Raw genomic sequence first — 8,397 nt, 5'->3', positions numbered from 1 at the left:
CCCATTTTTCCAAATTTGTTTTGATTTCCTGTGTGATCTTATCATAATTATCTTTCTTAATGGTTGAGGTCTTATTTGTTATATTTATTCCAAGATATTTAATCTTTTACTTTCATAGCAGCAAGCAGGGGATAGGATAGGGGTGGCTTCTGTGGGGCAAGGCTGAGGAAGACAAGGGGATAGGAGAGGAGGAGCCTTGGAACAGCAAGCCTGAGGGAGAGAAGGGGTAGATAGGTGTTTTGGTTGGCTCTGGGCCAGCTCCTGCAATGGGGAATTTGGATGTTGTGGCTTAGGAGAGTCCTGGGTTCCCAGAGAATTGTCTTACTGCCATCAGCTTCGTACAGTGAGGATTCCTTGCCACGGTCAGACCCTGGGGAAGAAGAAGAATCAGATAGAGAGATGGATGCAGCCAGCCCATTTGTTAATAACCCCATTAGGACTCGAGGAGGAGGATCAGTGGATAGATACCAGAATGCATAGGTTCATGGCTAGAAGGAACAAACTGTGCAGGTATCATTGGAGATAAGGGGAAGAACACCTGTGGCTGCGGCAATTAGGCTAATGGGTTTGCTGATAAATTACCAGCATTCAGAGAGCGCATGTGGGAGTTTATCCATTGGGAGAAGGATACATTGTGTTTGCTTTGTTCCCTGGACTTTCACAGACTTTTGGGATTTCACAGCTAAGTAAATCTTGTGGACTCACTCGAAGAGGTTTGGCTGTCACGCTCTTACTGCTGCTTTATCTGCTCTGTTTATTTTTGTCTCTCACAGCTTTCAAGGACTGTTATCTGTGTGTGAGCTAATTTGCTCAGTTTAAAGTGCATGTGCACAGCTTTATTTTGGATAAACTGCATTTATGTTTACTTATAACAGCGTGTGTGTTTGATTTACATTTCTGACTTAATTAGGGTTTCATAAAGTGAAGCCCGGCATAATAGAGGGAATGCTTCTGTGGACCAAGCTTGAGGGACAGAAGGGGATAGGATAGAGGAAATGTCAGGTTGAAGCCATCATTTGGAGTTAGAGACTTTGGCCTGACACAGTAGAATAGTACCATGGGAACTGGGAGGGCTAGCTGCATGAGTTATCTAGCCACAACAAATTCCTTTCTTAGAGTCCAAGGTCATCCTTTGTTCTGCACCAGGCAGATGTAAGGAGGAGGTTGGTGTAATCCCTGCACTCAGACTGGTCCTCATGATGAACTTGTGGGTGTGGGGATGGTGGGCAATGAACCTTACTTGGGTGGAGTACTGGAAGTAAGTTAGTAGAGGGGTTGGCAACGATGTGACCAACTTGGCTCTGTTAATAAATTGAACCTTGACATGAGAGATGTGGACTGGAATCTGATTTATTTTTCATGATGCTATTTAGGGCACTATCCCAATACTTAGAAGAAGGAAGGGGAGTGCAAGAAGGAATAATTAAAGCTACAGACTGGTGTTGGATAAGGAGGAGACAAAATTAATTAAATAAGATATTGGCTTATGAAACAATAGATAAAAATTTGGGAAAATATATATGTAATATTGGGAAGGTATATACATGTTAAAATTGATAAATTTGTATGTGAATGTGGAGGAAAAAAAGGGGGGGGGGGGAGGAAGGGAGGCTACTGTGCGGCAAGCCTGAGGTGAGGAGAAGGAAGAGGAGAGGATTCTGTGGGGCAAGCCTGAGGAGAAAAGGGCACAGGACGAGGCCAATTGTAACAATTCATTAATTGTCAAGCTGTAAGTGTCAATTTATCAAGCCTGATCACATAGTTCCTTAGCAGAGGCACAGGGCTTTAGCTAGTAATAGAATAAAATTCAACCAAGCAGTCTTTATATGCACAACGCTGTTATCTTGTCCATTCTTGATAACCAGGACTAAACTAAATAATCATGCAAAGTGATGTCAGGATCTCTGTAAAGATGATATAATGTATTTTTTTCTGTACACAGCATAATTGCTGAATAACTTAGAATGACATTTTACATTTTACATAAAACGTTTCCACAGGCATGTTATTTTTCAGAAATGCAAAAAACCCACAAAAAAACCACACCAAACATTTTAATGCATCAATGAATTTATTTTGAGTAGTCACAGGTCTTCAGCTTTACAAGCTCTTCATCAAACTCCATGATTAAAATAAAAAAGGAGAGGGCTTGATAAAATTTGATATGGCTGACTAATTAATCAATTATTCCTAACAAAGGGGGGTTGAGGTTATATTATCAGATGTTAACATTTAACAAAACATTTTCTTTCAATTTTACTACTCTTGGTTCATAATGAGAACACTGACCACTTAAAAACTTATTTTTTCAAAAACAGCTTTGTCATATCTACACATTTTGAAATGTTTCCTTGCAGCATTCAGTATCTTCTGCCCAATTAAACACTATGCGTCTGCTAAAAGTTCTGCAAGAATTCTGTTTTGCATCATTGTTACTTTTCAAAATCAGTATAACATAGATGTTTGTACAGCCTTTGTTTGAAAATGCTCAGAAAGTGAGAAGTCATTTAGAATATATGGATAAAACATCTTTGGGCACAGAAAGCTAAGTGTTTCTACTCTGAACACCTTCTCAGCATAATGTCTGTGCGTGAATGTTTCTTCTGTGACTAGCTGTTCATGGCATTAGTGTGGAGACAATCTGATGCTTCAACACTGGAGCTTGAGACCCATTTGTCTGAAAATGATACAGGATTTTGGGGTTTTTTTTGCTCGATCGGGGGATTTGACTAGTAGATCTCTAAGGTTCCTTCAAACTCTGATATTATTTATTTGTGATATGGGACTGTTGGCCACTTACTGGGGCTGGCAGCAGTTATGGTGGGGCTGGAAACACATGGAGGCTGCCATCTTGGGGTGGAGCGTGGCAATCTCACGCAATCTCGCATTGTGTTGTGCACGTAGGCGCCATGAGAGTTTGGGGGTGAGCCAGCTTGGGAGGTATATAAGGAGGCCTCCACTGGCGCCGGGCCCTCTTTCCAGCTATGCAGATGAGATTGAGGGAGTCCACACCACGCTGCTTCCCGATGGCCACGTGGAGGAACAAAGGAGCCAGCGGCAGAACAGCAGCGCATGTGGTCAGACCGGTCCTTGCAGCCTTTGGGGTGGTGCATTTGGGGGTCTCCGAGGGTGGCAGGACTGGGGTGAACGGCAGCGGCTGGTGGGGCAGATCAGGTATAATGGCGAAGTGTGAGCTGGGGACAAGGCCCAAGGGGTGGGGGCAGCCTCCAAGGTGGGAGGCATGGGTGGCGCTTCAAAGTGGGGGACAATGCAGGCGGAATCCCCACACACATCACCATACAGGGCAGAAGAGGGCCCCGATGAGGACCTGGGCTGAGGCCATGCAGGCTGGGCTGGCCACACAGCCTGGGCAGGTGCAGGGCTCACCGCCCAGCGATAGGACAGGGTGCGGAGGACAACTGGGGACTTAGGCAGGCCACAGGAGGATAGGCGCCACTCCTGGGAGGGCTCCAGGAGGCAGTTGGAGCAGGATCTGGGCTGGGGAGAAGAGATTTTCATCCCCACCTGCCTATTGTCTGCTCTCCTAGCAAGCCTGGACTCCTCAGGGAGGAGACACCCTGAGGAATCAGCACAAATCAGTGCCCAGCTGGAGGAGTTGAACAGCTCAGGGTCAGAGGACAAGGGTGAGCCCAGCTGCCCAGGTCACACCCGGGTGAGGAGGGCCAGGGACAGGCTGGCCCTGGGCACCCAGGGGCGACTAGAGGACAACGGAAAGGATTCCATGCACTGGGGTGAGTTTCTGGTGCCTGAGCACCAGTGGTCATGGGAAAGGGAAACCCATCCCAAGTGTGGAGCATGCACCTGTGGGGCTTCCAATGAGAGGCAGGGCCCAAAGGAGACCCGGGAGGCCACATCGAGGGGCAGATCCAGGGGTGGATCTACTCAGGTGGGCCCCCAGGTGTGGGGCGCCAAGGCTGCTGTGAGTTCCAAGGGGACAGGAGAGTGCCAGGTGGACAAGGTCCAGGATGGCAAGAATGAGGATGACCCCCTACCTGAGAGCACTAATATTTATGAAGGGGCAAAGGAGGAGGAGATCCCCCATGGGATTCCAGATGCCCCATTGGGTTTACACATGTCACAGTCCCTTAAGGAGAAAATATGGAGGGGGGGAGTACATTGACATTTTAAGCCTCCTGTTGAAGGAGAAGTCTAAAAAAGAGGAGAAGGATGAGGAAAAGCAGGCTGGGGACACAAAGGAACATAAGATGGATAAGGGCATCATTGCCTGGCTTTATGCCTTTTGTACCTACCACTATGTGGTGGTAGAGAAAGACTTCCACAGGACCCACGAGTTCATTCAGTACCAGAACCTGATACTGCGGGCGTATCATGAATTTGGGGGCATGGCACAGTGGCAGTACAATGAGTCCTTCTGCATGTATGAAACATATAAAAAGGCGTGGCCTTGGGATATGAGGCATCCAGACCTGTGGCTTCAGGCCACACAGCTGTCAGCCACAACTGGGGGAGGCCGGACAATTACTGGCCACTTCCTTCTGACAATGGGTAAGGAAGTGACACTCCCTTGGCCCATAGTGGGCTCTAGCCCTCAGGCACAGGGCTCCGACTCCGGGTCGGGGCAGAGGTTTTGTGCCTCCATGCTCTGTTACGAGTATGAGGCAAGGTAACATGTTCCAGGGCACAGTGTAGATTTCACCACGCATGTGCCCTGTGCAATGGGAGGCACCCGACCACCACGTGCTACCAGGGACAGGGGACGGGGTTGGTCAGGACAACACTAAAGCCTCAAAGAGCCAACAGGGAGTGGCTCAAGATAAGGGGACCAACTGCCATTAAGCTGGATAGGCTCCGGGCTCAATTACATGGATTCAGACCACGGGAATGGGCAATGGAGTTGTTAAAGGGTTTTTCTGACAGTTTTAGGATACCGTACGAGGGGCCTCGGAGAGCCTTTGTATCATGGAACTTGAGGTCGGTGATAAAAATAGAGGAGGAGGTGTAGAAGAAGATAATGAAAGAGGTGATGGAGGGCAGAGTGGTGGGGCCATTCGAGACCCTTCCCCTGAAACCCTATGAGTGTCCCTGCTGGGAGTGATGCCTAAGAGGTATCCAGGTGAGTTTAGTCTCATTCACCATCTGTCCTTCCCCCCGGGCGAGTCGGTCAATGACTACATATCTGAGAAGCTATGTTCAGTAAGGTATACCTCCTATGACGTGGTGATACACATGGTTCAGGCATGTGGCAGTGGGGAAGTGTGACATTAAGTCTGTGTTTCAGCTCCTGCCAGTGCATCCAGATGACTACGACCTGCTAGGCTTGATCTTCGATGGTGGGTTCTTCATCAATAGGGTGCTGCCCATGGGCTGCTCTATTTCATGCTCCCTGTTTGAGAGATTTAGCTCCTTCTTGGATTAGGCCCATAAGGCCGAGTCAGGTTCAGAGTCCATGGTACACTATCTGAATGACTACTTGCAAGCCCTGTAGGGCAGCGAGAAGTGCGGGGAATGGATGGAGGCCTTCAAGACCCTATGCTATGACCTGGGGGTGCCTCCTGCACATGAAAAGATAGAGAGGCCCGCTACCAGGGTTACATTTCTAGGCATCGAGCTTGACTATGTGGTACAAATATACAGGTTGCCCAAGAATAAGCTGGACTGGCTGTGTCTCGCAGTTCCTGGGGCAGTCGGTGTTCGCAGGATGATGCTCAAGCAAATCCAGGAGCTGGCCCATCTGTTGAACTTTGCTTGCCACGTAGTGACACCGGGCAGAGCATTTATGCGCTAGCTCTATGCAGCAACTAAGGGACTTGTCAGGCCCCACTATATGTTGTTGCATGGGAGGCTACAGGTTAAGTCCGATGTGGCCAGGGCCACGGGGTTTGGGGTTATATGGGGTGAGTGGTGGTGCCATGCGTGCTGGCCAAACCATTGGTTAGGCACAGACCTATGCAAGGATCTCACCTTTCTTGAGTTCTTTCTGATCGTGGTGGCGGTGAAGCTGTAGCCCTCCCAGTTTGCCAGCAAGTTCATACTTTTTTGTGCAATAACATGGCCATTGTAAACATAGTCAACACAATGTCCTCCAGGAACAAGAGGGTCATGCATCTGGTGTGGCACTTCATGCACAAATGCCTGGACTGTAACATGCTGTTCCTTGCATGCCATGTCCCAGGTGTAAAGAATGACATAGCAGATGTGCTATCGAGGGGGTAGTTGGTCAGTTTAGAGCAGCTTGCCCCACAGATGAAGGATCATCCTGAACTGGTCTCAACACCTTTGGAATCTTGGGAAGCTGAGATAAACAGGGCGGTTGATGTGTCAAGGCGGCGAGTACAAGGAGGACATATCAGCAGGGTTTATGGGTTTTTCACCAAGACAGGGGAAACGAGAAGTGATGGCCCATCCTGGTAGATCACCTGCTCAAGGTTTGCATGTTCAGCAAGCACAACAGCCTGTCAGTCCATACCATAAGAGGTAAGGTGGCCAGCCTGGCATTTATCATGAAATCTAGGGATTTTGCAGACACATCAATGGGTTTCTGGGTTAGAAGAGTGATAGAGGGATGGCTGAGGGAGCTGGGCCACATGGTGCATGGGGGGTGATAACACCCCTTTTGGGGTGGAACACCTGTGGGACCTGGGTCAGATGTGGGGTAGATTATTCCATTCGGGGTATGAAGCGGTGCTGTCCCATGCAGCAGCCTTGACCTTATTCTTTGGGGCTTTCCGGATCAGCAAGGTGCTAGCAGCAACAAAGACGGAGTCCGGGCAGGCCTCTCGCTGAGGACTGGGGTAGCATATTTGTGACTCAGACAATCCGAGATGGATCAGATTGTTAAAAAAATTCCCCAGACCATGAGAATAAAAGCTAAAAGACCACATGATATATATATCATAGAAACATTTATTAAACATAACATATATCAACACATAACATATATCAACACATAACATAAAGACACCAATATGATATCACTGTATCATATCAGGACCAATTGAAGACACTCAAAAGGTGTACTCAAAAAGGTAAAGTACCTAACTTCAAGAACCATCTTTTATAGTAATTTCATGTCTAATTTACACCCCCTTCCTCCTGTCCATATATGGGGTTGTCTTGCATCCAATTTCATCATAGTTCCTTGGAACTCTCTAGATTAATCCATCAAGCCTTTATGAATGTTCCTTGGCATAAACAATAGGATTTCTTCATCTTGATACAGGATGTAAACATGTTATTGTACTGTTTGTTTTTCTGGCAAGGACCGCTGTCCAAAAGGTCGGAAGTTTAGTACTCTAATAAGAGTGTTTTGTATCCATCTAGGCCTGAGATGCCTAGATTCTATAGATTCTTCTCTCAATCCCTCCTCTTTCTTTTTTCTAAGAATTTAGAATTCAAATTCTTAGAACATGTCTATCACAATGCAGACCACCCAATTCGTGGGGATATTCATCCTTATGTCAGCGGGCCTCCCAGCAAACCAGCATACATTTGATACAGACACAGAACTTAATACATAACTTAATACAATGTTTATAATAACTCCTACAAATAAATCTGGCAACCAAGAGTTGGAGTGTTCCATATGTCACTAGATGCAGCATTGTATGATTCTACTCTTAACTACAGTTTCTTGTGCTTTATTTCTACTTGAATAACTCATCTCCCATGGCTATATCCACATGTCTTTATGGTCACTCTATTTTACATTATCGATTCATTATCTCCCTTTCTATTGCACAGGTACAATACCTCATTTTCTTAAGTTGAGTTCTTTAAGGCATATCAGGGACGTATACTCAAAAAATCATCTTATATGTTTATACTACTCCCACCTTACTACTCCTTGTATCTTATCCATAAGTGTGGGATATGTCACCAAGTATATTCTATTCTCTGGGCTTTGATCAAACAACATTTGTAAATATAGGCCACTAAATAAGCCAATATCTTGGTATATGTTTATAATGGGGTACATATACCATTTCTCCTCCTTCTGGGACATGTTTATGTAATGCCTACTAATACATGACTATCATGTTATAGTGTAGAATGATTTTTCTGCTCAGTTACCCTTTCGCAAATGACCCATTTGTTTACAAAAAATGTTACCTCCATAAATGTTAGATTTGTCTATTATGCAGGGCTCATCTAATCCAGTTGCAAGAATGCATAAGCATGAACATATAAGTCACCAAATTAAAAACCCACTTGTCCTAGGGCTTCAGCTTTTTCCTTTTCCAGCAACTCTATGGATAATTGTGTTCACACCTCTTGCCTATATGTTACATACCAATTGGCTGGCAACATATTTCCCTACAATCACCAGGCATATTTTACTCTGTCCATTTAGAACATCCCAAGTAATCACCCTTGCAAGTTAGATTTCATAACAATCTTGACTTCTTCAAACAATAG

This window comes from Erythrolamprus reginae, chromosome 5, assembly GCF_031021105.1.
Source record: "Erythrolamprus reginae isolate rEryReg1 chromosome 5, rEryReg1.hap1, whole genome shotgun sequence".
In the NCBI taxonomy this organism is placed as follows: Eukaryota; Metazoa; Chordata; class Lepidosauria; order Squamata; family Dipsadidae; genus Erythrolamprus; species Erythrolamprus reginae.
This window is presented reverse-complemented; position numbering follows the sequence as displayed.